This window comes from Mustela lutreola, chromosome 16, assembly GCF_030435805.1.
Source record: "Mustela lutreola isolate mMusLut2 chromosome 16, mMusLut2.pri, whole genome shotgun sequence".
NCBI classification, from domain to species: domain Eukaryota; kingdom Metazoa; phylum Chordata; class Mammalia; order Carnivora; family Mustelidae; genus Mustela; species Mustela lutreola.
This window is the reverse complement of record NC_081305.1, coordinates 15044763-15072663: the sequence shown is the minus strand read 5'-3', so window position 1 is coordinate 15072663 and position 27901 is coordinate 15044763. Positions and strand designations below refer to the sequence as shown.

The following is a 27901-nucleotide window of genomic DNA, read 5'->3' as shown; positions in this document are numbered from 1 at the left end:
CAACTATGAACTAATCTTCCAGTGGCCCTTGTCAAGACACATCTGGAATTTGCTGAGACACGGAACCCTTCAGCTTCAATTTACCATGGCCACACAAAGTAAAGTGAAAAATTAACCTAAAGATGAAGAGCATAATTATGACACTTAAAGCTCATTTGATTCTAGCACAGCTTATGGAAAGTACTTATTATGTTAATGTAGCATCAGGAATAAATACAATTTCTTGCACCTGTTTACTCTTTGTTTTACCCCAGGCACTGATTTGGGGGAACCCAGACATTGAGGTTGTTCAGAGGACAACTATGAGTCCCTTCTGTCATCTTCTTCACCATTGATTTTAAAGACGGTAAGTACCATTTTCTTATGAACATTTGCCTTGGCAACACTGAAGCTCTCACCAGTTCCTTCAAAGGATAGAAAATTTTTATAAATAATTGAGACATACTCTAATTTCTATTTTTGTGTGTATATATCCAACTGGACCTAACAGAGAGGAGTTTCCACAAATCATACAGTATAGTAAATGCAAAAGGCACAGTAACTAGTCTTTGCTTCTAGTCCTAACTTTTTACATTTAACCAGCCGAGTGACCTTGAGAAGGTTACTTAAGCCCTCAATTTCTTCATCTGTAAAATGAGAGGTTTGGCTGGATTATTTGGAAGGTATTTCTCTCAACATCTTAATATCACACCCTCAGGAAGATTGAAAGGCTGTGATTTAAAGCAATGACTTCCAAAATATGGTAGGTGATACATCTGCTTCTATCACTGGAGTGCTTGCTAAAAATGTACACTTTTCAAGTTCTGTCCCAGACCTACCTAGTCAGAATCTCTGATGCTATAGAGCAGAAATCGGCCTTTTTAAGAAACTCCTCAGGTAAACTGGCTGCACAGTAATGTTTGAGAACCACTGTCCCAAACACTGTATAACCATCATTCTGTTTACGCGGGATGTGATGAGCTAGGTCTGGGCCAGGCAGCAACTGGCTAGAATCACTTGTATTCAAAAAAAAATTAACAAGGTCAGCATCTGATGGCTGTTTTACCTTTTGTTTCTTGGCTCTGTACCTTCCCCTTTGGCTCAGTCCTCCCCTCAACACTTCATTGGCCAGATTTAGGTGTCTTGCATGGGCTTCTTGGCTCTCATCCCTTTGGCTGCAACTGAATGAGAGTAAAATCCTTTTGGAAATGACCATTGAAGGATAGCATCTCCTCTAGACTCTACTCAGAATATGATCTTGTTTGTGTGTGTCACTCCCAGAGATGTCAGAGTTATTGCTGCCTCATCTTACAGTGGCTTTGCCGTCCCTCTTTTGCTCTGGAGGGTCGCGCTTTGCTTCCAAGGATGATTGCACTCTGAAATGACTAAGGGAATGTAGATGGAGGTCAATCATGTTTGTGGAACCAAGATGGTAGGCTTCTAGAGAGAAGGGGCTGTGCCCGGAGATCCCAAATCAGATAGCACCAGACTGTGCTCAAAGCTCCGGACTGGGAATCAGAAAAGCATTCAGCTGTGCTGTAGTCTGGTTCAGTTGCCAGAACAGCATCCGTGGCATTTCAGGCTTTCTGGGTTGTGTGCCTAAACCCTCAAGGAGTCACAGGCAGCCCTGAAGAGACTTATATCTTAAAGGACAACTAAATCCTGGCTTTGAAATACAAACAGGGTCTCCCAGTACTGCCTGCAGAGACTTCCCACCAGGACCAGTCTAATTGCTCAGTGGAGTGACGGTTGTTCTTCTCCAGAGCTTCACCAGATACTATTTTCTGGCATCAAATAAAGGGAAGTGGAGCTTTAAGAACATAGTGTTCCTGCTGTCTGCTGTAGATCAGATATAAAACTCTCCTTCCAAATCACAGGCAAGGCATTGGCTGTGATGTGTCAGGTAAAGTACTAACAAGTGCCCCTTCGTGAGAGAAACATTCGCCCATAAAGAGCGTTCCAGACAACACCCACCGCTGGCCAGGGATGGATGTAGGCTTTATTTGATTTGGGGTTGATTTATTTGTTTGCCTTCCTTCTAGAACAGCATAAGTTGGATTTAATGTCTTGAATACTGAATCCAGTACTTCTAGGTTCACTGACTTGTTATTATTTAGCATTTATGAAGTATATGTCAATGCACTCGGTGCTTTACAATGACTCATAAACAGGCATGATCCTGGCTGTTGAGCATACATTTGCTACCAGTTGAATTACTGTCTAGGTGAAAATGATCACGGACAAATCTGCATAGCCTTTGCCCTGAAAACAACTATGTATCTGGGCTTCTCGTTGCGTCTTAACATGAACAGAAGTGTGGTAGCTGCTGCTACCATTTTGATATCAGTGTCGAAATGCAGTAGATGCAACATATAGTTCCTGGCACTTGGGAAAAGCTTGGCAAACGTGGATGGAGGGATGGATGGATGGATGGATGGATGGATGGATGGATGGATGGGGTGCTCTCTGCTCAGTGGACATATGTCATTTCCTATTTGTCCCTCCACCTAATGACTTTATTTTTGCATTTACAAACCTTGTGGTTATAGATCTGGTTGACTTGGAAGGGAACTATTACTTACATGGCCTTTTGCAATGGAGATGAGATCAATATATCTATGATGTGGACAGAAACATAATGAGAAACAGATTACCCCAAATCATATGAACTTGTTAACAATATTATATCAATATCAATTTCTTGGTTTTAATTACATAAGATGTTGTCACTGGAGCAAGCAGAGTGAAGGGCACAGGGGAAATCTCTGTACTATTTTTTGTCTTCCTGTGAGTCCGTAATTCAAAAAAGAATCCATGAGCATCATCTACACATCCTTGTAGGCATCTCATTGCCCACACCTTCCATTCACTCGGCCCTCCACTAATAATAGCACGCCCAAGTGTGTCCATTCAGGACTTCCAAAAAAGCAGAAGCTAAAATAGAATTAGACATGTAAGAGATTGGGGGAAATGCCTGGGAAACATAGAGTGAGAGGGAGTCAGGCAGGAAGAACCTTCAAACTGCCAGGCAGTTCTAACACCTGTGAAAGGAGGGGGGGGGGGGTACCGGGGAGGAAGAGCCTCAGATCACAGGGAAAGATCAGAGAAATATTTCACCCAAGCCAACGAGGAGTCCCTGAGCAAACTTAACTGTAAGAAGAGTCCCACCTGAGGAAGCGTGGCCCGTTTTCATACTTCCACCAAGTTTAGTCCTCACAGGAGCAGCCTGGAAGCAGCCTGGTCTGGGCCGAACATGGGGTGAGAAGCAGCCTGGTCTGGGCCGAACATGGGGTGAGTCCCGAGTTGTGGAGACTGCTGGAGGCTGTCTGTCAGCTGTGTTTCCAGAGCAGGTGATCTTAAAGGGAAAGCTGAGCCTTCAAGGCTGCCATACTAGGCAATGTCTTTCTCTCAGTCCTCTGGCCTTTCTATGCAGTCCTTAGTGACCTTGACCCCTTGTCTCTCAGTGGAACACATGTTCTAACTCCCAAACCAGAGTGAACTCCACCGTCTGCTGCTTCTACATATAAACTCCCTGCGTCTCCAGTGCAGTTTATAAAAAGCTGTAGAGCTGAGCCAACTAACTCACCATACCTATCATCCAACATCAGGGGGCCCTCGTTCCCCCAGTACTTTACACTGTCCTTCTCCTGTTGACTCCCTGTCACACTGCTCACAGTGTTTATCGCAACCCTGTTGCACTTTGATCGAGTACTTCCTTGCTGCCCATGCTCTGGCCCTTTTACCGGATGGCCTTGCCCCATGAGCTCCCTAAGGACTCCCCCTCTCACCATCCCCACGTCTGTAGCTTTCTTCACCCTCTCCTCCTTTCTTTAAGTGTTGGAGGAAGAAAGGTCTTTTCCTCCACTGCCTCATCTTGCCTTCTGTGACCTTTCACCTTGCCTGTCACCCCCTCATTCTCCAGCTGTCCTCTTCCTTTTGCTTCCAGGCCATGCTGCTCTCAGTTCCCTTCCTATGTGACTCGATCCTTTCTGGCTTCTTATTGCCTCTGAGTGTAAATGTTCCCCCAGGATTCTGCTTATCACTCTTGATTTGACTCTACATTCTCCCTTGACATTCTCCTCCATTTCCATGATTTTGACTCTCCATGCTCTGCAGAAGTTCTAAGTCTCCCCTCGAACCTCCCTCTCAAACTCAAGTTCCTCAACAGTATCCCTATGGATCTTGCCAGAGCTTCAAATTCTGTGCCTTCGCTTCCCTCCCAGACATTCTTCCCCTCCCAGCTCTCCGCTTTCTCTGCGTGAGACCCCATTCTGTCACTCACTCGGATTGGAATCTTGTCATCAACTCGACCCTCCATATCCATCCCTCTGGCCTTACTCCACAGAGCCTTTCCCAGCCTCTCCATGCCCAGGGTCACTGCCCTGGTTCCAGCCTTCACTACCTGTCCTGTGAGTTCCTGTAGACATCTTTAAAGTGGCCTTTCTACCTTGAGTCTCTCCTCCTTCCAGGCCATAATAGTTACCAGTGGTAGTTTTATTTTCCTAAAAGCACAGCTTTTATTATATTCCTTTTGTGCTGAGAAACTTTTGATGGCCCTACATTGTGTACTCAACTCCTTCCTGCCTAGTAGCTAAAAATAATCTTCTCCCAACTAAACTGCCATGATATTTTATTGCCAAATGCCTTTCTTTTAGCACGTATTATTAACTGAACAGGCTAATTCTCCCAGCTCTGTGCCCCACCCCTCACTGAACCCCAAAGAAATAAAGGGGTGTGGGTTGTGTGTGTGTGTGTGTGTGTGTTATTCTTGTTCCTAACTTATTTCTCTATGTTTTCACCTGGAGCAACCAGTCTTCTAGAAGGGACACAAGAGTAAAGCATTCTGTTGGGTTCTACTCTTAAAGAGTGTGGTGACTAAGAACAAGGCTCTAGGATCCATTTGCTTGGGTTCAAATCCTATAACCTTTGCACATACAATTTATCTCTCCGAGTCTTAGTTTCTTCATCTATAATAATTGTATATGTGCCATAGGATTATTATGATTACTAGTAATCAAATAATGCATGTAACAGCCTTAGAAGCATGCTTGGCACCAAACAACGCTCAGTGTTAGCTATTGTTATTACCATCATCATTATTGTTTTATCATGCTTGCAGGCTGACATTATCCACAGCTTAATTAGTCACTGTTTGGCATAAGAGACTAACTTGGGAATTATACACAACTGGTGAATTAATATCCTGAGTACTTCCACTAAGACATCAGGCTAATAATTTTTGGTACTTTAGATAACCCATGATGGGTCCCAGAGGATCCTGAAACCAAGAGTCTACATTTTTCCTAGTAAGAATGGATTTTTTTTTTTTTTTTAAATTTTAGCTCTCCATAGTTTAATGTAGCAGCTTCCAGTTCTGGACAATGGTAAGCTGAGCTGAAGAAGGAAAGAAAGTCCTGTGGACAAGAAATCTAGTCCCCCACACATGAGATGACACACATGATTGGGCTGTAATTGAGACCAAGGACCTGGCAAAGATGGCAAAAGATAAAATGTAGGAAGAGGGAGGGGCTGTATTAGAGGAAGTTTTGAAAAATTGATTTGAAATATCAAAGTCGATTCTAACAAGGACATTAAAATGAGAGTTAAAACTGGGCAGCTAGATGGTTGTACAACATATAAAATATAATTAATGCCATTGAATTGTACACTAAAAGTGGCAAATTTTATGTTACATATGTGTGTGTGTGTATATATATATATTTATATGTATATATAGTCACAAAATTAAAAAGTAAATACACATACCACAAAAATGAGACAGCTAAAATGTATAGCAATTTATAATAATAGTTTTATTTTAGATATGTTTTATATATGACAGATCTGCGTGTGCCAGTTTATTGTCCACTCAGCATCTGCTGTGTACAAGCACTGTGCTTGGTATGTTGTATTATGATATAAGCTATATTTTTTTAAGTGTTAGTACTCACATGATCATTACTGTTGATGAAAGAATGATATTATCCATGGAAGGGTAAATGGCTATCAATGCAATCTTCATAGACCTGGGGGCAAAGTACACCTCTCTTAATTGAAGTACAGCAAAAATAAGGACCTGACTTCGAAATTATTTGAAAAGAAGGTTCTGCTTTAAACTTAGACAACTCAAGTATGAGCCAACCAATGTCTATATTACTCTTATACTTAAAAGATCCAATATGTTATTTCTTCCCATCTAACTGTGCATGAATTAAGTCTAGCAACAATCACTAAAGAAGGTTGCAAATAAACAGCAAAGTCACAATAGAACCTTGTATCGTGTGGCTGATACTACCCTCACTTATTGAGAAGACTGGTTGCTCTTAGACTCCTCACATATTTAGGGAGAGGAAGGGATAATAACTTGGGCTGATATAAATTGTTGTCTTAGAGTCTGCCCCCAATTCTCTTTCCCTAACTGGAAGAGAAAAAAAAAAAAAAGGAGAGAGAACAGGAGTAGTGATGTTATGGAAGACTGTCTTATAATGGGAAGGAGAATCAAGCAGATTTACGAAGTTAGGCAGGTTATAATCTGGTTAAATTTGATTTTGATAACAACAATGAAAGCTGTAGTAGATACAAAAGTTTATTTTTACTGTAAAATGTAATATGTATTTGGAAGAGCAAATATATACAATTTATAGTATAATCATAAAGCAAGTGAGTATATAACCACCTCCCAGGTCAAAGAATGGGACATTTACCAGCCCTTCAGAAACTCCAGCCCCCAATCCAAATTCCTTCTTGATCAGAGCTCCTTCAATATTGATCACCATTTTCCTATATTTTACGGTCATCACTTCCTTGCTTTCCTTCAGGGCTTTTTTTTCTCTTCATTTGTGTCTTGCTTCTTTTCTTCAACATCATGACTATAATCTTTATCCATGGAGTGCATTCGTTTTCTTTATAGTCCAATATTCCGTTACATAAATAGAACACAAAATATTCCTGCTGATGAATCCGTGGTTACTGATATGAACATTTTTGTCATGTGTCCTGTGCCCAGGCTCACAGATTTCTCTTAGGCAATACTTCTTCTACTTGAGAGCTCATCACCATCCCCAGGAGGTTCACAGATGACGAGGCTCTACCCTCAGAGTGTCTGATTCAGAAGGACATGAGTAGCTTTTGAGAGTTTACATTTCTAAGAAATTCCCCGGTGATGCTGATGCTACTAGCCAGGAATAGGGACTGCACTTTGAGAGCCACTGCTTTAAGTTGTTGGCAGGGGTTTTGGGGGGATCAAGGAGCATGCATCTTTTCAGCTTTACTAATTAATGCAAAACTACTTTCCAAAGTAGTATCTTTACATTTCCACCAGCAGTGTATGAGTGTCCCATTGTTCTGTGGCACCCGTACCAGCACTTGTTATTGCCAGACTTCAGTTTTTGCCAAGTCAGGAGGTGTAGAAGTGGTCTCTCATTGCAACTTATTTTGCATTTCCTTAATTCCAATGAATTGAAGCACTGATTGGCCATTTGGATTTATTTTTTGTGTGTGAAGTCTCTATTCCAGTCATCTGCCCCCTTTTTGGTGAGTTATCTGTCTTTTTCTTACTGGTAGGTCAGTTACCTTTATTGAAAAGACCACAGTAAAGTTTTCATTAATTAATGCTTAAAACTTTTAACAAATCTCTACATAGTTAATAGGATGAAATCTCCTTTAGTAAGTGCAAGAATGCAATATGAAATAGAAGTCTCTAGATAGCCTCTCTTTTGCAAATGGCTTCATGGAAAATAAGTTAAGGGTGTTTTCTCCAAACACGTTACCAACTGGAGAAGCCAAACACATATAGGAAATCAGCATTCTTGATACGTTCATGGAGACTGCGTCTGTAAGCACAAGACCATCTTTAAATGATAATAATGCAACTGAAACAGATCATTCAAGAAAAAGAGAACTATTATTGAGGCCAACATGGCCATCGACACTTGTTAGCTTGTCTCTGAAGAACAAAATTCTGAGCAGCAAGAGCTTAAAGTAAATGAAATAGTATCCAATTCTCAATCTAATGAAAATGCTTTGGGCTCTGGGCCAGAGAATAGATTCGAACCATGGATGGGAATTTTTTTCAGGGCCTTAAATTTAAATGACTGAAATTATTTCTGAAGTATCATTCTACTCAATCTTTTGAAATAAAAACAGAGTTTTCAGTTTTTAAAAAAACTGCATTTCAGTGTAAGGATGGAATTCAAGATCTTTGTCCTTTGGTAATCCAGAGAACAGACTGTTCATTCTAGAGCATACTCCACGTGGAGTAGATGCCTATTATAGCCACACATGCATGCACAAACACTCATATACTCTCCGCATATGAATATACACACAAGCACCATATATATACAGTATACACACCTATGTGTATGCACACACATACAACACACATGCACATATATACACTGACTATTAAATACATATATGTATATGTACATATATGTACATAGACACTCACATCTTGTGAATGGAAAACCTGAAGCAAATGTGCATATATGTCAATTTAGCATAAAGGGATATTTTTACTCTGAACACACTATTCTATCATGAAAATGTCTCTAACCCTTTCCTTGACCAGTCAAAAACAAAGGAACAATTTTAGAATTACTACTTTGTGTAAGACTTAATTATCTAGGAACTCAAGGCAGTTGAAAGTTCTAAGAGTTGAAAACTGCACCTCAAATTATTGCTTATTTTAAAAGTGTCATGTCTAAGGAGTATATAGACTTGTTTTAAAATACAAGCATTTGGAGCTGCCTGTCTGGCTCCATCGGAAGAGCATGTGACTCTTGATCTGGGGTCATGAGTTTAAGTCCCACATTGGGTATAGAGATTACTTTAAAAATTACTTTGGTAGATAAAGTTTAAAAAAATGCAAACATTTAAAAGGAAAACGTGTTGCCATGGTTCTCTCTCACTCTCTGGCTCTCACTCTCTTAAATAAATAAGGTAGAATTAACAGTAAATATAGATTAATCAGGAGACTGAGATCCCTATAGCTAGGAAACACCTCCCCCCACCGTCATAAGAAGCATAATCAAGGTGCTTCCTAAAGCCTTCCCCTACCCACAGCATCTCAGGCTCAATGAGTGGCAGTGACCCAGTTGGCTACTTACGGAGTCAATCAGCCTAGATTCTGTATTCCCAATGCATTTGCCTCCAGACTCCTGAGCCCTGTGCTCGTAACTCCAGACCTAGGTGGGGAAATCCTGCTTGGAAATACAGACTCATAAATCTGTGACTTAGGAATCCTTCATTGGTTAAGTCCCTTTCCTCCAAGCCTCTGGGCATGAGGAGGAAGCCAGGGCCCAGTGTTCACCATCAGGCCCTGGTATTCAGGATACTGTGGATCAGCTCCCTCTAGAATGTCACAGCTCTGGGGCTTGGAATCCAAAGACTATTAGCCACCTTTCAACCACTGAAGGGCACCTCCCCTAAATGCCCCCCTTACCAGAACCATCCACCATAGAACCTTGGCTAAGCAGCCTGGGACTGCTTACAGGGGAGTAGATCTTCTTGCTACATTTTCAGAGAAGGAGACAGGGAGTGGTCTTGTGCTGTGACAGTGTCTCTGCCATCCACAGCTACCTGAGGTCTGTATCCCACTAGAGTATATGCAATCACGGTCCAAGGCCAAGGATCAAACCATCTTGAAGTCCATGGATCTAAAGGCAGCACAAATGCATCTGCCATTCCTTCTCACCTTATAGGGCTCTTCCTCTTCTTGCTCTTTATTATTTTTTTTTTAAAGATTTTATTTATTTATCAGAGAGAGAGAGGGGGAGAGAGCGAACACAGGCAGACAGAATGGCAGGCAGAGGCAGAGGGAGAAGCAGGCTCCCCGCTGAGCAAGGAGCCCGATGTGGGACTCGATCCCAGGACGCTGGGATCATGACCTGAGCCGAAGGCAGCTGCTTAACCAACTGAGCCACCCAGGCGTCCCCTCTTCTTGCTCTTTAACTCGTCAATTATCAAGACCTTAACTTGTTGGGGTACAGGACTAACACCCTCTCTGATCATTGCAGAGTTGTGGTGACTTGTTCTGGAATAGTTAAGTCACCATTAGGGACTATAGTCTAACAAGATTCTAGGAGATTCTGAAAGAGCCCATATCAGAGCCAGCTTTGGAGTGTACGTATCCCCCCCAACTCCCTTCAGCCCTTGTAGGGCTCTAAATAGGGTCTTCCCCTTCTTTTCATGGGATACAATCCTCATTTATTTACATAACCTTATCTCAGATGGCCGTCTCATTTGGGACATCTCTTGATTTATTTGTGTATTTATTCATCCAACAAACATTGATTCAGTGTCTCCTATTTGCCTGACAAGGTGTTGAGTAGTAGGAATCTACAGATGAATAAAATATAGTCCCTTTCCTCAGTGAGCTTACAGCTCACAAAAGGAGACAGACAAGTGAATTAACAGTCAAAAAACAATATAGTAACTGCTGTTAGCTCTGGGGAAAAAAGAGACAGAAGCTTCTAAATCAGTTATTATGTCCAAGAGAATGGAGTTGGACTACTTCTGGCACCCATCCTTTCTTCACAGGGTTTCCAGGCATTGGCTGGTGAGATAACCAATTTCAGGCCATGCCCGTGTAAAGCTCGGGCCATGCTGATGTTGGTGGCTTTGACATCCACCTGCAATGGTAGAACCTCCATTCTTGCTCCAAATCTCCCTCACGTACTCTAGGAAGTAACCCAGTGCAGGGACATCATGTGTGTTTGCGTAAGTCCTCTCCATCCCTTACCTCTAAGTCCTCTGCTGCAAAACAATCTCTGTGAGTGTGTCTCATCCTGCCACTGTCCCAGCTGCTATGAGGGTACGTGGCTGCTCTCCTTCCATTCCCAAAGCTGATGGCATTGCTGTCTGCCAGCTTCTCCCTGCTGCCAGAGCTGGGGAGGCCCCATATCACAATGCCAGTCACTGAGGGGAATCTGTTGAAGCTGAGACTGATACGGCCTGAGCACCCATGTCTGCTTCAGACTGAAATTTCTCGCTTTTTTTCTGCACTCCACTGCCTTGGTCCCTAAGTGCTCCTGGCTCCCCGTCTCTCCTCCTGTCCCACCACTCAAAAAGACTCTATATGAACTTTCTCCTGAGCTTTTTACTTGTCACCAAGACTCAGACCTGTGCCCTGGGCTTTGGCCTGGAAGGAGGAATGAAGGATGGTCTTCACAGTGGAAGATATCCTATATCCCAAATCTGCATGCTATTTATTACCCTGTCATTCTTCTTAAGTCAAGTTTATATGCCTGACCTTCTCCTCAGGACAGACACTTTCCTAGAAGATTTCTTCATCTGCCACTCAAGTATGCTGCCAGCAGATCTTTCCATAGCTCTCCAGCCACACCAGGGGTGTGGAATTCCCTGTGGATGCCACTGTTAAATTTCAGAGCTCTGTTGGTGTAACACAGGCAATGTTTTCTGTTAATTATGAAAAATAGGCAAGTGAAGGCTCTGTCCTCCACTTATCAATTGAGATATTCTTGGGTAACCTCTAAAGAAGTGGCAGCTGAATTAAGGAGATGTCCTAGGCACCAGGAAGAATTTCAGATCTAGAAGCACCGAATATTATTAGATCAGTGATGCCATTTCCCAGTCCTTGCAGGGACCAACATACCCAAGATAGCCTTCATGAGTATCTCATGCTAAAAAAGATTGAAGAGGCCGTATCCTGCTTGCACAACTTTTCCTTTCAAAGGAAGGCACCCGTGCATGATGCCATTACCTCCAAGGGTTCCTGCCTATCAGTGAACCATTCAAACCTGGTACTGGGACAGGGCCTCACATCCAACGGAGAGTCTGACATTCCTGAACTTCCATGCATGTCACTTCAGCAACAACTTTTCTGTCTTTTCTAGGGCCTTTATTCTCAATTAAATCCAGATAAGTAAGATAGCTGCTGAATTGTTGGATTCAGGATAAGTGAGATGCTGCATAAATCCAAAAATTAAGCCATTGAAGAGACCATACCATAAGAAGCAGTGTGTTGGATGTTTATGTGTATTCATTGTGATCTTTTTCTATGCCTATAGAATGATGGAATTGCTGAAGCAAAACCCGATGAAAGCGTTTCACAGTTTAGCATTCACCATCATATGGAAATGTCAGTTTCATCTAACAAAGAAAATATTGGAGGCATGTTCAATATAAAATGCAAATAGAATAGCTTAGTGGGCTAGATAAGTCAGCTGTGTTTCACTTAAACCTATTACCTTGTCAGATTAAATGTGGTTCCAGATCTTTTGCAAGAAGGATATTCTGATGAAGTTACATCTTACACCAGCTTTTGTGGCTTCAGTAGCCTGTGAGTAGAAAGAGGACAAAAATGGTTGAGGAGTAAAAGTGAGTGGGACACAGCCGTAGAGAAATAGGAGGATCTGCCCCCACAGACTCTCCAATACCCACTAAGAAATACTGTTATTTGCTCAAGGTTAGTTATGAATAATTTGTAGCAAAGGTTAATCTCTCATGTGATAAAATAGGTGAGGGTGCACCAATATTACCAGGCCTGCCTAACCACTTCCAAATTCTGATACCTGCTTGCGTAACCCAATTCAGCTGAGCAGAGGTAGGCCCAGCCTGGCCTGTGATGCTAGCTCTACCTTGGTGCTTCTACAGTCCTGTGGGGTCCCCAGCTCCCTTAGCTAAAACCCCACAACAGTAGACCCCTCTCTTGTGTGACCATCACACACTCCAGACTCTGACCTCATCTTTCCCTCCAGGACTCATATGCACACCATGCCCTGTTTTAGAATTACTGTGTCCTGTGAGATGCAACCTCCTACTTAAATGCCACATAATCCATCACTCTATGGCTCTGCGCAGTTCCTACCAGAGGATTACCTTGTCTCATCTCCCACCCTACACCTTCACACCAATGGAAAGGTTGCTGTTTCCTGAAACAGCCCACTTTATGCTTCCACTGCATAAGACAGGCTTGGTGGAAATTAACCAGCCCCATCCAGTTTGTCCAGTGCAGTTCTCTCGTCCCATTGCTGCATGATCACTTATAAGCTTTGGGGTTTGTATGTCAGGTGGCATTTCCCTGTGAGCTTTTCCAAAGGAGCATCTTGCAAATTACTGCAGAGAACTACAAAATAACTGATCTCTTTTTAAAAAGAATATTCCTTCTGTAGCTTCTGGGATCCTTTTTGCTTTTTATTACATTAATATACTGTAAGTATGATCTGTTCATAGCTATAGATAGGTAGATAGATAGGAATTTATATTTATATATAAAGTCAAAAAAATGAAGAAATCATACTTGGTAATTCCTGCTCTAAAATACTCTACTTGGCTGTTGCTACTAGCACCAAGTCTTCCTGCCAAAGAAGACAACAGCCTACAGGCAATGGTTACCAGGCTATCAGGTAAGGAAGAAGGGGTGGGAGACAGATGAGAGTTGTAGAAAGAGATTCTAAAAGGGAAATGTTGGCACAAAGGACTTTACCAAGTAGTTGTGAACTGGACTTCAGAGAGCTGCATTCCCCTTTTGATTCTTCCCTTACTAGTTGTGGAATGCCACACTGATTAATCCTGTTTGGCCAATATTCTCTTCTTCACAATGCGGAGGTTGCCCGAGAGCAGGTCTTTCAACTCCAATCTTCTGTGTTTCTACAAATATGTATTACCCAGATGTCAGGGCAGATGGCTAGTTAGGAATCTAGAAAATTGTAACAAAAAGTAACGATTACCACTTCCCATTTTCATAGTAATTTCTGCCAGACTTCAAGCTCAGCACTTTACATGACATTATCTCATGTAGTCCTCACAGACATTCCTGGAGGTTTGTATCAAGGTCCCTATTTCCCAGAAGAGGGAACCGCTCTCAGTGCAGTTATCCAGTTCCATTAGGATGGCAGCAAGAATAAAGGAACAGAGCTGAGATTCCAACCCTGTTGGAACTAACTCCAAGCCCACTTACAGTGAGACACAGTGAAAAGTTCCAGAGGCTCTTCTCATCACTCATTATCTGAAATTGTGCCAAGCTTTGTCTTCTTTTATACTCTAAATACCTGATTTACCCCTTTTCCTGACTTCTAAAACACATGTGTATCTGTGCCTCTGGCTTGTGTGAAAGGGTAACATAGAGTCTTAGAGTTCTTCATCTACTCTTTGCAACCAGATAGGAATCGATAAGAAAACAGCAAAAATGAACTTCTGAGCTGCTGCTTGCAAAATAAAATGTGAGTGAAGATATGACCCAACGAGGGCAAGATTTAGCTCAAAAGAATGGCTTTTAAAGACAGTGATATAAAATCCTCTTCATATAGGCAGAGATGCCTAACATGAGTCAACTGTGATTTTGCTGAGGCCACCTTTAAATCATAAACATTTGATGAGGTGGCGGGTGGCATCGGGAGACTCCACCTAGCTGGCAATGGAGTCTTAATGATTGCCCAGCCTTCACATATCAGAGTAAACCAGTTTGTTTCTTTGGGAAAAAATGTACCATCCCACCCCCAGCAATCAGACAACCTCTAGTGAGTGGCAATTACTTATGCGAAGAGTCCCAAGAAAGTGAAGGTGATCCTTTGCCAGAAAGATGTCTCATACAAACTAAAGAATGGATGCCAAAGTCACAGATTTGCTGTGACCAAGGTCATCATAGTCTCTACTTGGAAATAAGCAAAAGCTCTAATGTTTCATCAATATATTCAGGTAGTGTAGTTGGTCTTCATTGACAGATTCTGTACTTACAAATTCACCTATTCACTTCAATTTATTTGTTACCCACACAGCAATACTTGCAGTGTTTTCATGGTCATTTGTGGACATGTATACAGAGAGGCAAAAATTTTGAGTCCTTCGATATGCACATTCCCAGCTGAGTTTGAATGAGGCGACACTCTTCTTCTTTCAGTTCTCATTCTGTAGACAGGTGTTTTATTCCCTGTTTATTTAGTGCTACATCTTTTACGTTTTGGGCTTTTGGTTCACTGTGTAAAATGGCTCCTAAGCATAATGCAGAAGTGTGGTCTAGTATTATTAAGTGAGGGCAGGCTGCGATGTGACTTACAGAGAAAACACATGTATCAGATAAGCTTCAACCGGGCAAGAGTTATAGCACTATTGGCCGTGAGTTTAGTACTAATGAATTAACAATAGATATTAAATAAAGTGTCTTTAGGGGGTTCCTGGATGGCTCAGTTGGTTAAGTGTCCAACTCTTTATCTCAGCTCTGGTCTTGATCTCAGGGTTGTAAGTTCAAGCCCTATGGTGGGCTCCATGCTGGGCATGGACCCTACTTTAAAAAAAATTATTTAAAGAAAAAAATTTTAAAAATAAGGTGTCTTTAAACAAAACACACATAAAACAAGGTTATGTATTGATTGCTTGACAAAAATATGGTGACCAGGGGCTCAAAGGAACCTAACCCTTTATTTCTCCTAGGAGCAATGGTTTGGTATTTGCCAGTTCAGAGTCTGTGTTGACTTTATAGAAGATAACTACCATGTAATGAGAAATGACTGTATTTGCAAATTTAGGAATTCTTAATGATGTCTTGAGCTATTTCTTGGGACTGTTAGGGGACTATGGTATGAATGATTTCATGCCATTTTCTGCTTCATGGAAGATGGGAATTTATAAAACCATCCTTATTCTTCCTTCTATGGTAGGCAGCTTTCCTTACTATTCAATTCAACCAGTATTAATTGAGTATGCCAGAATCTATTGCTATTGGAAGATATGCAAAAGAGGCATTTAGCAGTCTGACCTCAAGGGATTTCACCTTTGTTAGAAAGACCAGGCTTAATGTGGCAGATATAGCCAGGTCCAAAGGAAAGTGGAAACATCTTAGAAATGGCATGGAGAAGGCATATGCTCCCTCAGGCATAACCTAAGGGAAACAGACTATTTTTCTAATAGTAACCTTGAACTGTTAATTTAGTGTTTCCTCTAGGAACTCTGCAAAGGAAGTTCAGCTTTAGCCAAAGCTTCTAATTAACTCCAAAGTTTCTACCACATCAGCAAACACCTAAAGACCACCCCAGCGTTCATTTCTCACCTAACAGAAGTAAAAAAACTGATGTAAGTGAGAATTGCACTGGAGGAAATCTTTTTTTCACTGTGGGAGACGGTTGCTGTATTTCCCTCATTTTGATTATTTGGGGGACCTGTAATCCTACAGCTAAAAAATAGCATTTATGATTCTCAGAATAAAAATAGCAATGTTAATTTATTAGGCAGTCAGTATACGTCCGAACCTATGCTGGGTTCTGGGAACACAGGAATAAGTCACAGACTCTACCTTCAAGTATCTCACAGTCAAATAGGAGAACCTGATTACTGTGCCAGTGAAATAAATGCTGTGGGACAGAAGGCAGAGGTTGAGGGCTTGTGGCAGCACGTAACCCATAGTAGGGGTCTTGGGCAGAGGGTAATGCTTCTTGCTGGAAGAGAATCTTGAAGGTGAAGGAATTAACCAAATGACAAAAGTAGAGGTGAACATTCCAGGAGGTGGGAACATTGTACGAAACCCTTGAGGCACAAAAGAGCCGTGGGTATTCTGTGACCTACAGTACAGGGTGGGAACTGGAAAAATTTTAAGGAAGAGGGCTAGGAGGATCCTCATCCTGAGGAGCCTTAAAAAGCACATGTTGGAAAGGAAGAATCCACTGAAGAGTCCCAGAGGCAAGTGAAATTGTTCTAGTTGCACTTTTTGTAGATCAGTTAGAACTCATACAGAGCCTGCATTGTGGGCTGGACTCATCTGAGAATGAAGAGAACAGCTGGGCTGGTAGAAAAGCCACTGAGGAAATAATCTGAGAGGCATGGCCTGAACAGAGTGAAAGAAAATAGTTAGAGAGGAATTAGGAAAGTTGAATTGCAAGAACTTGAAGAGCAGTTGGGAGTGAGAGGGGTGAGGGAGAAGGGTTGCTGAAGGAGGAGAGGTTTGGGGGCTGATGATGAGTTAGGGATGTACTGAGTTAAGAGTGCCCAAGCTGATGTCAGCAGCCAGATATCCAGAACCGACTCAGGAGGGTGGTTTGGGCTGGAGATGAGAATTCGATGATCACTTTATAGATGGTTACCGAAATCAAGGGCTTACATTAACACAAGGCAAAGTGTACAGCTGAGAGTAGAGGAGGACTGCAGGAACACTAATGTTGAAGGGATTAGAAAAGGAAGATAAATCTGGGATGAAGCCACCATAAATGAAGGAGGAAATCCAGCTTAGGATAGTGTCAGATAGGAAAGAGAAGAGAAGAGTGTCATGGAGAAGGGGGTGGTCAACAGAATTTAACTCAGGGAAGGAAAGCACAATTGAACTGGTCACTACTAACCTGAAGCAGTTTTAATGGGGAGTAGAAATAAAAGCAGAGGGCTTTGTTAGCGATGCAAAATGAAGCACTTAAAACAGGCCAGCCCGTGGATCAACTTGACTTTGAAGGGAAGGAGGGAGATGGGAGCAGATAAGAAGGAGTAGAAAGTTAAAGATGGCTTCTGCCAATGCCATTTGGAGCTTGCCAGTGGTTCTTCATTGCTGGAAGGATGTAAGGAGCATTTTCAAGTTACATATGACTACAAATTACAGAGATTACGAGGTGAAAACCTCGCAGTGGGGGAGTAAGGTAGGAGGAGGAGGGAGCATCAAGACCAGAGGAAGCCTTGGGTGAGGGGTCTGAGGAGACTATTTCTGGGAGAACCTATGAAGAATAATAAAATGGTATCGGGTTAAGACTCAGAAGATCCATGAATGCCTCTTACTAGCATTCAGCCTTATGCAGTTTCATCACCTCCCAGAGCCTGCGTGTCCTCATCTGTAAAATAAGCTAAATACTATCTGGCTTGCCTGGTTGTAGTGAGAATTTAACCATGATAATATGCAAGAAGAGCACCTGCAAAATTGGAAGATCCTCTTACAACTATGTGAGAAGGGGGTCCTTCTTGCTGCCCTTGACCATTTGCTGAGGTGCCTTTGCTTGCTGAGGTTATTTCAGGTGCCATAGAAAAACTTTCTTCCATACTATATGCAGGATCTCTCTTCTGGGGATTTCTATCTTTTTCCCCCACCTATTTGAGATGTGGAGTTCTGTGGATGAATAAAAGGAAGAGTATTTTTTAATTTCTTTTAAATGTTAGCATAGCACTAATCACTAATGGTAACAATAGATGGAGATACATATGAAAATATGCAAACATATTTCTTTCTAGGTATTTATCCTTCCCAGTTATGGCCTTTGTAAAAAACCTTTAGGAAAATGTGGCATTCCAGCATGCTAGCTAAGATCCCAGTAACCACAAAGCAAGTAGGCAATGCAGACTTCCATTTCCTTCCCCTCTTTATTGTTTGAAATTAGCACTTCCCTCTTGGTCCAGCAAAATATACACTCCCATTGATGTTTACTGTATAGCTGCTAATATCTGTATATTTTTAACTGAAACAAAATATTTCACAGAAAGTGTAGACATTAAGAAAGCATCAAATAAAAACACTTAGGTGCTAGGCATTTTAAACTAAAGCAAAGATTACAAGGTAGAATGCTGTGGACCAAGACCGTTCTCAAAAATATATTCTATTTGACCCATAGATTGTTTAAAAGAAAAAACGAAACATACCTTGAGCCAGTATTTCAAAATCAATATAGTTATATTTAAACATATCAATATCTACCACCTCTTAAAACATTGGGAAACTAGGCAACACGGAGGACAGCTTTTATTCCCCTAAATAGACTCGAGTGGCTCTGTCTCCACTTCATCCCAAGCTCCACTGCTCCCTATTGCCTCCTCAGGCTGGTGCCCACAGGTCCCTGAAATATGTCAGACGGTAGGACCTCCAGTATAAGGCAAATCAGTACAATACAATGGAAGAGACAAAGCTTATTTCTAAGAATAAAGTGGCTAAAAGAAAGAAAAAGGAAACAAACGTTTCCTAGCCCAAGTACAAGGTGGGGGGTGCCCAATTCTTCACTTTTAAACAGCATTCTGTCTCCTTTACAATAAGGCTCTGCAGAAGTACAAGTCAAATCTTCTTTGTGAGCTTTTCTGTATGATAGAGATTTAAAAAAAAAAAAAAAGGGCAGCTATTTCCTTTGGGAAAATCTGATGCATAGCCCAAAAGAAAAATTTGTATTACTTCGGAAGCTGAGGCAATTTGCCAAAGATCCCAAAAGACTCTTCCTACCCTCACAAGGTCAAGAAAATTTGATAACGGCTGATGGAATGGAAAGACATCTGGTAGACCCCACTTAGAGTTAGGAAGATAAAACTCATTTCTAAGTTTTATTAATACAGACATACTGGCCACGGCTGTTCTTTGCCACATAGAAGAGATTCCCAAGCAATGCATTCTTGGGCTCTCATCAAGTGGTCTGTTGTCTGTGGAATTTCCTATTCTCCAGCCCCAGAGCAGAAAGCAACCCCCCTACCCCGGCTTTGGCCGTCATGAGGTTTAAAGAGGATCATTTGTTTTCATTACAGCCCCTTGAAGCCCTTCCTTCCCTCCTCATTAATGAATTTCCAGTCTTTCATCAAAAAACAAAAACAAAAAAACAAACACAAAAAAGGACCTGACAGAGGACATGGATAAGTGGCTGGCATGCATGGCGATGCCGGCTTTAAAGAGAGTAGACGGCCATTTACTGATTGCAAGGAGGGGTTGACATCCTTGGTTAGTATGCTAATTTCGTCTCTTGCATTTAACATTCAGATCAGGTCTGTACAGGCCCTCCAGAGCAGCAGAGTCCGGGGATGGGTGGCTGTTTGCCTTGCAGCATTGAGCATTCTCGGCATGAATTACATAAATGCCCAAACATTCTGTCTGTTCCGACTTCATTCTCATTTCCTCCCTCTCAGAGACACACACTGACACAGAGCCACACATACACAAACACACACTACATGTAATGTCATCACACACACACACACACACACACACACATGCATGCACAAACACTATAGACACAGGTCTCTGTGAATGCTGAAGAAATGCAACGTGAGGTGCCCGAGTCATCCACGACTGGCTTAATTCCTCCACCCCTGAGTATCCAGGGTACAGTGCTGCAGGATATATTTCTCCTGCTCAAGAAACTTGCAATGTATTGGGGAGTCTGCATTTAAAGAGCAACATGAAGAATAAAACTCCAGTCAGAAGGAGGACATCTTATCTATTGACCTTCCAGTTCCAGAAATCCTTAAAAAAAAAAAAAAAAAAAAAGCCCTAACTCCATTCATGTGAAAAAGAACCAGATAGTTCAGTTAACTGAACACCCAGAAAGAAAGAAGATCCAGCTCATTTTATTCCTTGGGGTCCCCACCTTGTCATGTGTGTTTGGAACCCCATATTAAAAGAGTCCTATTCACTGGTTTTGGACTCACCAAGCCACAGCTGGGTGACAACAGAAGAGGAATCCCGAACCATCTCCCGCATTCAAATGGCGGTTCAAATGGCAAAGACAGTTGCCTGGCGTGATGGCCAGAAGCCCAGTCTATGGAAAACTGAATTTCCTCAACCTCCTTTTTCCAGGATATTTTTGTAACCTTGCAGCAGCTTCCTGGAGACAAACCGAGAATCAGCAGCTCCTCTTATCGGAAGGCTCGTTTAGGGGTTGCTTTTAATAAACTGAAGCAATTTTGAGCAAGCAGGAGCTCCAATTAAAAGGAAAGGACAGGTTGGTTTTTACTGTTTTGTTTCCTTAAAGTATGGCATAACTGTGTAACCTGGCATGCCGTGGTTGCTTCCTCTGGATGCTCTGATGGTCCCTGACCCAGTCTCCTGGTACCCACACAATATTCCATATTTGGCTGAGGAACACCGGGCAATTCCTGTCGGAGACTCGGACAGGAGTAAAGGGGTGTTTCCTCTGAGCTGCAGACTTGATTTGCCTCGATTTTTTTTTTTTTTTTTGGCTCTGGTCCAAGATGTTTTCCTGTCATCATTTCACTGTCTTTTCCAGTAATCCTTTTTTTAAACATTGCCAACAATTAGTCGATTTATCTCTACCACCACCACCCCCCACCTCCATATTCACGCAAACACACACTCCACTAAGCCCCATCACTGTCTTGTTTTGCCTTGAAGTATAAGAAATTACAGCTTCTCATTAGCTGGAGAGCACGTTTGGAACGGCTTTGTGTTTACTCACTTAGTAAGTGATGCTGGCCTTTTTAATTATTCTCCCTCCGCGTGCCATCAGAGAGCAGCAAGCTGTTCCAGTCAAACCAAGCGACTGCATATCCTCCGCAAGGCAGTTGGAAGTAATCGTGTTTTACCTCACTGCTGCTGCTTTCTTCCTTCCCTTGTCAGCAAGCCAAGGAATCCCCCCAAAGCTCTTACGTAGGAGATACCAAAACTGTGAGTCACTTCTCACTCCCAGAGCGGAGTGAGTCCGCTGCGTGTTACACGGAGCAGCAGACCAAGATGGGGGTTTCCTCCAAGCCACCAAGATCCCTGGAACCAGATGTCCATCATCACTTGGTCTTTCTTGCTATTGCTCCCTCTTTCTCTTCCACCCTGGTCCATTCCTTTTTTCAAGTGCCTTCCTCTTTTTCTCTTCCTTTCTGTGTCGCCGACAGCCGCAGACCCAGCAAGAGCTGGGTCCCTCTCGCCTTCTGTTATTTTTTTTTCCCCCTGCAGCAGGCTTTGGCTGCTACCTCTGCGAGCTGGATCACCAAAGACACACGACTCACTCACAATGAATAATCAATACAGATATTGATCTGTGGAAAATGTTTGTAAATTCCTGAAAGGGAATCAGGAGCAGGGGGCAGGGAGGCTCGTGGGGGACGACGCTGAAGTGCTCGTGGCGGTAGGAAGCAGAACTTCATTTGGATCCCAAGTCTTGCCGGCTCCGAGGTGACGGTACCAGAATGCGTGCGAACGAGGGTGTGCGCGTGTGAGTGCGCGTGTGACGAGGGTGTTGTGCATTCTTCTTTCTCTACAGCTGCTTTCCCCGAAGAATCAAGAGCCAAATGGTCGGGAGCCCCCGTCAGTGCCATGTCTTGGCTGCGGGCCAGCACTGTTTTGTTTTCATTATCACACGCTACTTTGCAATTTGCATAAATGCAGGGTTATTTTTTATCGTGTCGCCCAAAAGATAGAAAAAAAAAATAGAAGTCTTTGTTGTGTGCAAGAGGGGCTTGCTGCCTACTCATCATGGCTAAGGATTTAGTGTATGTAGAAGGCTCCAGAAGAAATGCGGCCAAAGAAGTAGAAATCACATAGAAAAAAAGATTGCAGGAGAGACAGATAGAGGACTTTAAAGAGAGCAGCAGGACACTCAGCTTGGTGGAACCAAATATGAGGGACATATTTTTCTCTGTGGAGCAGGGCTAGAGCCTTAGACAAGCAAAGAAGAAAGATCGCCAAGGTCTAACCAGTGCCCTGCAGTAGCCACGCTGCACCCTGTCAGCTGGAACGAACTATTTATTCTTGGTGAAAAAGGTACACAGACCATTGAACACAACCTTGCTTTTCCCTGCCCTCATCCAAAACCAAGAAAGAGTGGGAGCAGAGGAAACGTTCCCTCTCACTGGTCTACGCGGGTGGTTTTCCAGCAGGCGAGGAGTTTTGGACCTTGTGCTTTTATTTACCCTTGCCTTCCCTACAGCTTCCTCGGTTCAGCTGACTCCCTGGATCAAGCTAGCCCTAGTACTGAATGGAATTTGCACCCTCCCGTGGGCTTTGGCTGTGGAGATGAGGCCTCCTGAACTTATACCCCCAAGTGGGTGCCTGGGATGCTCACGTGTCCGAGGGAGCGGCACTTCCTTGAAGAAAAAGCTTCTAGCTCTCTCAGGCCATTGGATGTCCCCCTCTGATTTCCTCCTCTTTCATCTCTCCCCCATTCACTCTGTTTTTGTGGTTTGGTAGTAACATCTCTTTGGGATCGTTTCTACTCTTTTCTCCCATTGCTCTTTCTCCTGCTGGTCTGGTGACAGAAGGGCTGTGTCACCTTTGAAATAGCCATCTCCAGTGAGACCTCCACAAGAGGATTCAATTCCAGCACCCCCTGTCCTGAGAGAGGAGCTGTGCGCTTTATCAGGCAGCAGCAGCAGCAGCAAGAGGAGGAATACAGATTTTTTTTTTCTTTTATCCCCCTCCTGGCTTCTGATTAGCTCCAGCAATCCAATTAGCAGAGGAATTTATATCACACAGGCCGAGGTGCCCCTACTCATCCCAGCAGCCCAAACCCACTCATAAATTCTGTGGGTACTACATCCTCCTGTGACACGGATTAATTACAATATTAGACCTTCCTGAGTAAGTCAACCAGTGAAGGTATATGTGACTATCAGAATTGAAAAAGAGGCAAAAAGGCAGGACTTTTGTGCATCACCAAGGATGCGTGAAGGCTGCCTTGTACACCGTCTGCTCTGTGCATCTCTTGTTGTTCTAGTGTGTATCAAAGAGGCCAGGTGGGCCAGAGTGGAGCATTGTGTAGGAGTGGCTCAATCATGGCAACCCATGTATTTTTTTCCTATCTTTGAGAGACACTTATTGTGAAACTTCAGGGCTCGTAGACACCGACTGATTTCCTGCTTCCAGCCTATCCTCCCCCCCCCAAATAGTTAAATTATTTAAAATGGCTCCATGAAGAGAAATGCCATTATCTCCATTGGTATTCCATTCCAGTTGGGTACAATCGTGATATCGTTGTACTCTTTTATCTATCTGCAACTTCATTCCAAATTTATCCCTGCATTCATCAATCTCAAACATCTATCTCTCCATTCATCTAACTATGTTCATTTATGTATCAACTCTTTATTCTGCTTCCCAGTCATCTGTTCATCTATGTGTGTCTAGCTATCCATTTTCTAACCAGGTATTGATCTATGAATATCTTTCTATTATCTGTCATCTGCTTGCCTATCCTTTGTGTCTCTATTAATTCATTCATCTGTGTTATCCGTCTGTTTTCTATCTATTCATTAATCTATCCATGTATCTATCCGTTCAATCATCTATCATTTGCTTATCAGTTACTTTTTACTTTGTGCCTTTTGTTGGTTATGATCTTAACAGAGTCCCACATTCACATTCTCAATCATTTTTAAGGTAAATAATGCCCAATTTTCTAATGAAGTCTGTAAATGCCATCCACTTCATTATTTGTTCTCTGGTTTAAAAGTCTTATAAACTAAAGAAGTCAGTAAAATCACATGATTTTAAATGAGTTAAAAATCGCAAGGAAAATGTTTTATCCTGGATTCCTGGGATATTTTCTTTGCTTAATAGAAGTATGCATTTCTACTCCCTTTTGGGTTTTGTTTTGTTTTGTTTTTTTAGTTTTTTTTTTTTTCAAGATTTTATTTATTTATTTGAGAGAGAGATAGAGTGAGAGAAAGTGAGAACACGAGAGGGGAGAAGGACAGAGGGAGAAACAGACTCCCTGTGGAGCTGGGAGCCTGATGTAGGACTCCATCCCATTCTGGGATTCCAGGACCATAACCTGAGCTGAAGGCAGTTGCTTAACCAACTGAGCCATCCAGGCGCCCTCTACTCCCTTTTAAATCATGGGTTTAAAAGAAGGGAAATTTCAGGTAATGTCTTACACACAAATCTCATTCAGGATGCTGTGTCTACCACTAAGAGAACTTCATGCAAGAGATCCAATTCAACCAGAGTTAACATGAGATTATTTTTATTGTAAAGCAAAGCAGATACTAAACCCTAGCATGGTAATGTGATCATACTTGTTTGGGTTTATCAGGTTGGCAGTGGAGTAGCAATTTGGGAACTAAAAATAGATTCCCCCCCCATTACTTTTATTCAGAATACATTCAGGTCTGGACCAAAATCTGAGATTCAGCATCTTCTCAAGATGACCTCTAGTTTGTTAGTACCCAAGAAAATGTGTCAATGAGGCATTATTGGGTTGGAGAAAAACGTTAATGGATAAACTTCATTTCTGTTTGGGATAGAAACTACTGTTTGTTGCTGTGAGTAAGGACTGAGGTATTTGGTGGGCTTTTCTCTGTGTTTCCAGAGAATCACTTCCCAAACAACAGGCCAGGTCAGAATCCTAAGAGTAGTCAATCTTAGTGTCTCTGACACTAGCCATCTCTAATATTCTGTTAGTTTGTAGCCAATATGATCAGTTGAGGATCCAAGTTTGGCTCTTTGTGTGTGTGTTTAACTAAATGGAAGTGTATTGATAAAGATAAAGCCAGGCGCCTGGGTGGCTCAGTGGGTAGGGGTTAAAGCCTCTGCCTTTAGCTTAGGTCATGATCCCAGGACCCTGGGACCCCACATGACACTCTCTGCTCAGCAGAGAGCCTGCTTCCTCCTCTCTCTCTCTCTCTCTGCCTGCCTCTCTGCCTACTTGTGATTTCTGTCAAATAAATAAATTTTTAAAACCTTCAAAAAAAATTAGTGCTTAGTCACTTCTATTTAAAGATAAAACCAATAAAGACCTCAACACTTCTTTTTTTTTTTTTTTTAAGATTTTATTTATTTATTTGACAGAGGTCACAAGTAGACAGAGAGGCAGGTAGAGAGAGAGAGGAGGAAGCAGGCTCCCTGCTGAGCAGAGAGCCTGATGTGGGGCTGGATCCCAGGACCCTGAGATCATGACCTGAGCGGAAGGCAACAGCTTAACCCACTGAGCCACCCAGGCGCCCCAAGACCTCAACACTTCTGAAGTTCCACTCCCCAAAGAGCAGGCAAGGACCCAAGTCATGTGTCCTCTGAAAAAACAAGGGGGATGGGGGAGGAGGAGGGGCAAGATGGTGAAAAAATGAGGGGGATGGAAACCATTCTTCTTATCATTTTATTTCCATGTGTCCCACCACCATAGCTTTCTGGATTCCATTGTAATCAGAAATCAGAAATGAAGTTAGCTGATCTCATGTTCGAGTCTGGTCCTCTTAAGTCAACCAGGGCCAACTTCTCCATTAGGCTCAGGAGACACAGTACCTCGGATCTGCAACACTTGTAGGGGCCCATAGAAGTGTTTTGATTTCTTTTAAAATGATTAAAATGGTAAAATTTTTGCTCAAAGAAAATGGCTTTTTTCCAAGGTTTTTTTTTTTTTTTTTTTTTTAATTTTTAAGTGATCTCTATACCCAACGTGGGGTTCGAACTTACAACCCTGAGATCAAGAGCCACATGCTTTACTGACTGAGCCAGTGAGGTACCCTTCTCAAAGAAAATGCTTTAATATCTAATGTTAATATGCTTATCAATACAGTCATAAAATAAAACTTTGAATAATCTTTAGCAAGAAAGGAGTCCATGAAGGCAAAAACACCCTGGGCTACCAAAACATATGCATGATGTGGCTTTGACATTCAGCAGATTACTTTTAACTTATATATGCTCAAGCTAGTGTGGTTAAGGACCTGCTCAGGAAGACTGCCTGGGTTCAAATTCTGGTGTCGTCACTTTGCTAGAGTCATTCATCTTCTCCGAATCTTTTCTTAACTGTGACATGGGGACCATGATAATACCTAATGCATAGGGATGCTAGGAAGAATGAATGAGATTGTATGTGTAAATTGCTTAGCACAGAGCCTGTACGTAGTAAGGGCTCAACAAAATTTGTTATAATGATTGCTTTATTGTTATTGTTCTAGCTCTGATGTCTTTGATTTCATTGTCTGCCTCTCTATAATGCAGCAACTATGACTAAATCAGTTCCTTTTATTTAAAAAAAAAAAAAAAAGATTATCTTCTAGTCACTGTGAACAGAAGAAAAAGGTGGTAATTGAAGTTTCCTCCCTACTCTGGAAATCAGGAAAATTTCCTCTCTTAGAAGTAGTAAATTCTGTACTCTCTACCTGGAGCCAGATCTTTATTCTGTATTATAAAACTCCTCTAATAAATCAGCGTCATCTCTCTTGATCGGAGATTTGATTCTTTCCTAACCTAAAACAATTCCTGCAAAAATCTTATTAAGAACCACAGGTTAAAAAGAATATTGTCAAAACTTTCTCTCTCCTTTTTTCTCTTTATTATCCCCTCATTTTTTTTGTCATTTAACTCCAATTATGAGATGCTAAGTGCTTTTGGAAATTTCATTGTTAATATCTTCTTACAGTGCTATTAACGTAAATCAAGTTTAATAGTGTCCCAGAAAGTGTAAAAGCAATCAAAAATTCAGTACTCACGAATCATTCTGTAATTTCAGCATAAAATGTTAATAGAAATAATATCCAATACCATAAAATATCGGTAAATTCAACTTTAAATATATGTGATGAATTACTTCTCCATCCTATAGCATTCGTGGAATATTCTAGTGTGAAGTACTTAATTGGCCATGCCATACCTCAGTCACGCTATGGCCGCCAGAAGTCCCCTCCTTTGCCTTTCCTCTTACTAGCCAATCCTGGCAGAATGGACAGCTCAGAGACAGGCATTTCTTTATCCCAGACACGCTGAGTTATTTGGCCATCAGGAAAAATGACTCCAGACCAGGGTGGGAAGTACGATCGACTTGAAGGAATTCAAAATAATGAGAACAAAGACATTTCAGTTCAATTCTAAGAATATTGATCAGCAGCTGCAAGGCCTTAGCTCCATGTAATCAGCAAAGATGGCTAAGATAGAAGCCCTGTCCTTGAGGAGCTCACATCTCATGAGACAGACCAAGGCCAAGACACACACAACACAACAGTATTTCAGGCCCAGCCATGAGAACAACTATCATGCATGCCCGTAGGAAGGCTCCAATGAACCACTAGTTGGTTTGTAAATTATAAAAGTTGGCTAAAGATATAGATATAGATATCTTTAAACTTAACATTTTAAAATTAAAACAACATACATCTTTTTGCACAAACCACTGTCATATTGCTCATCTATAGTTTCCAGTCTTTGAAGTGAAGGGAGAATTTAAGGCATCCAAGAGGCAGTCAGAATGCGGAATCCTTCTGTTACAGTTGTCCTACCTACACGGCAGTTTTTCACAACTCACCTCAGTGTTTTCACAGTTAGTTTAGCTGTCATAAAAACAATATTTTTTTGCACCCA

At 42.0% G+C, this 27901-nt stretch overlaps 1 long non-coding RNA gene across 1 annotated transcript; it reads right to left on the bottom strand.

Annotated features, from left to right (window-relative positions):
• Nucleotides 1-5890: 5890 nt before the first annotated feature.
• LOC131818251 (uncharacterized) lies at nt 5891-21360 on the bottom strand. The gene is made up of 4 exons (XR_009348746.1): nt 21072-21360; nt 13430-13642; nt 12192-12281; nt 5891-7551 (listed from the first exon to the last, which is right to left on the bottom strand). It is a non-coding gene; the product is annotated as an uncharacterized LOC131818251 (long non-coding RNA).
• Between the last annotated feature and the right edge of the window lie 6541 nt (nt 21361-27901).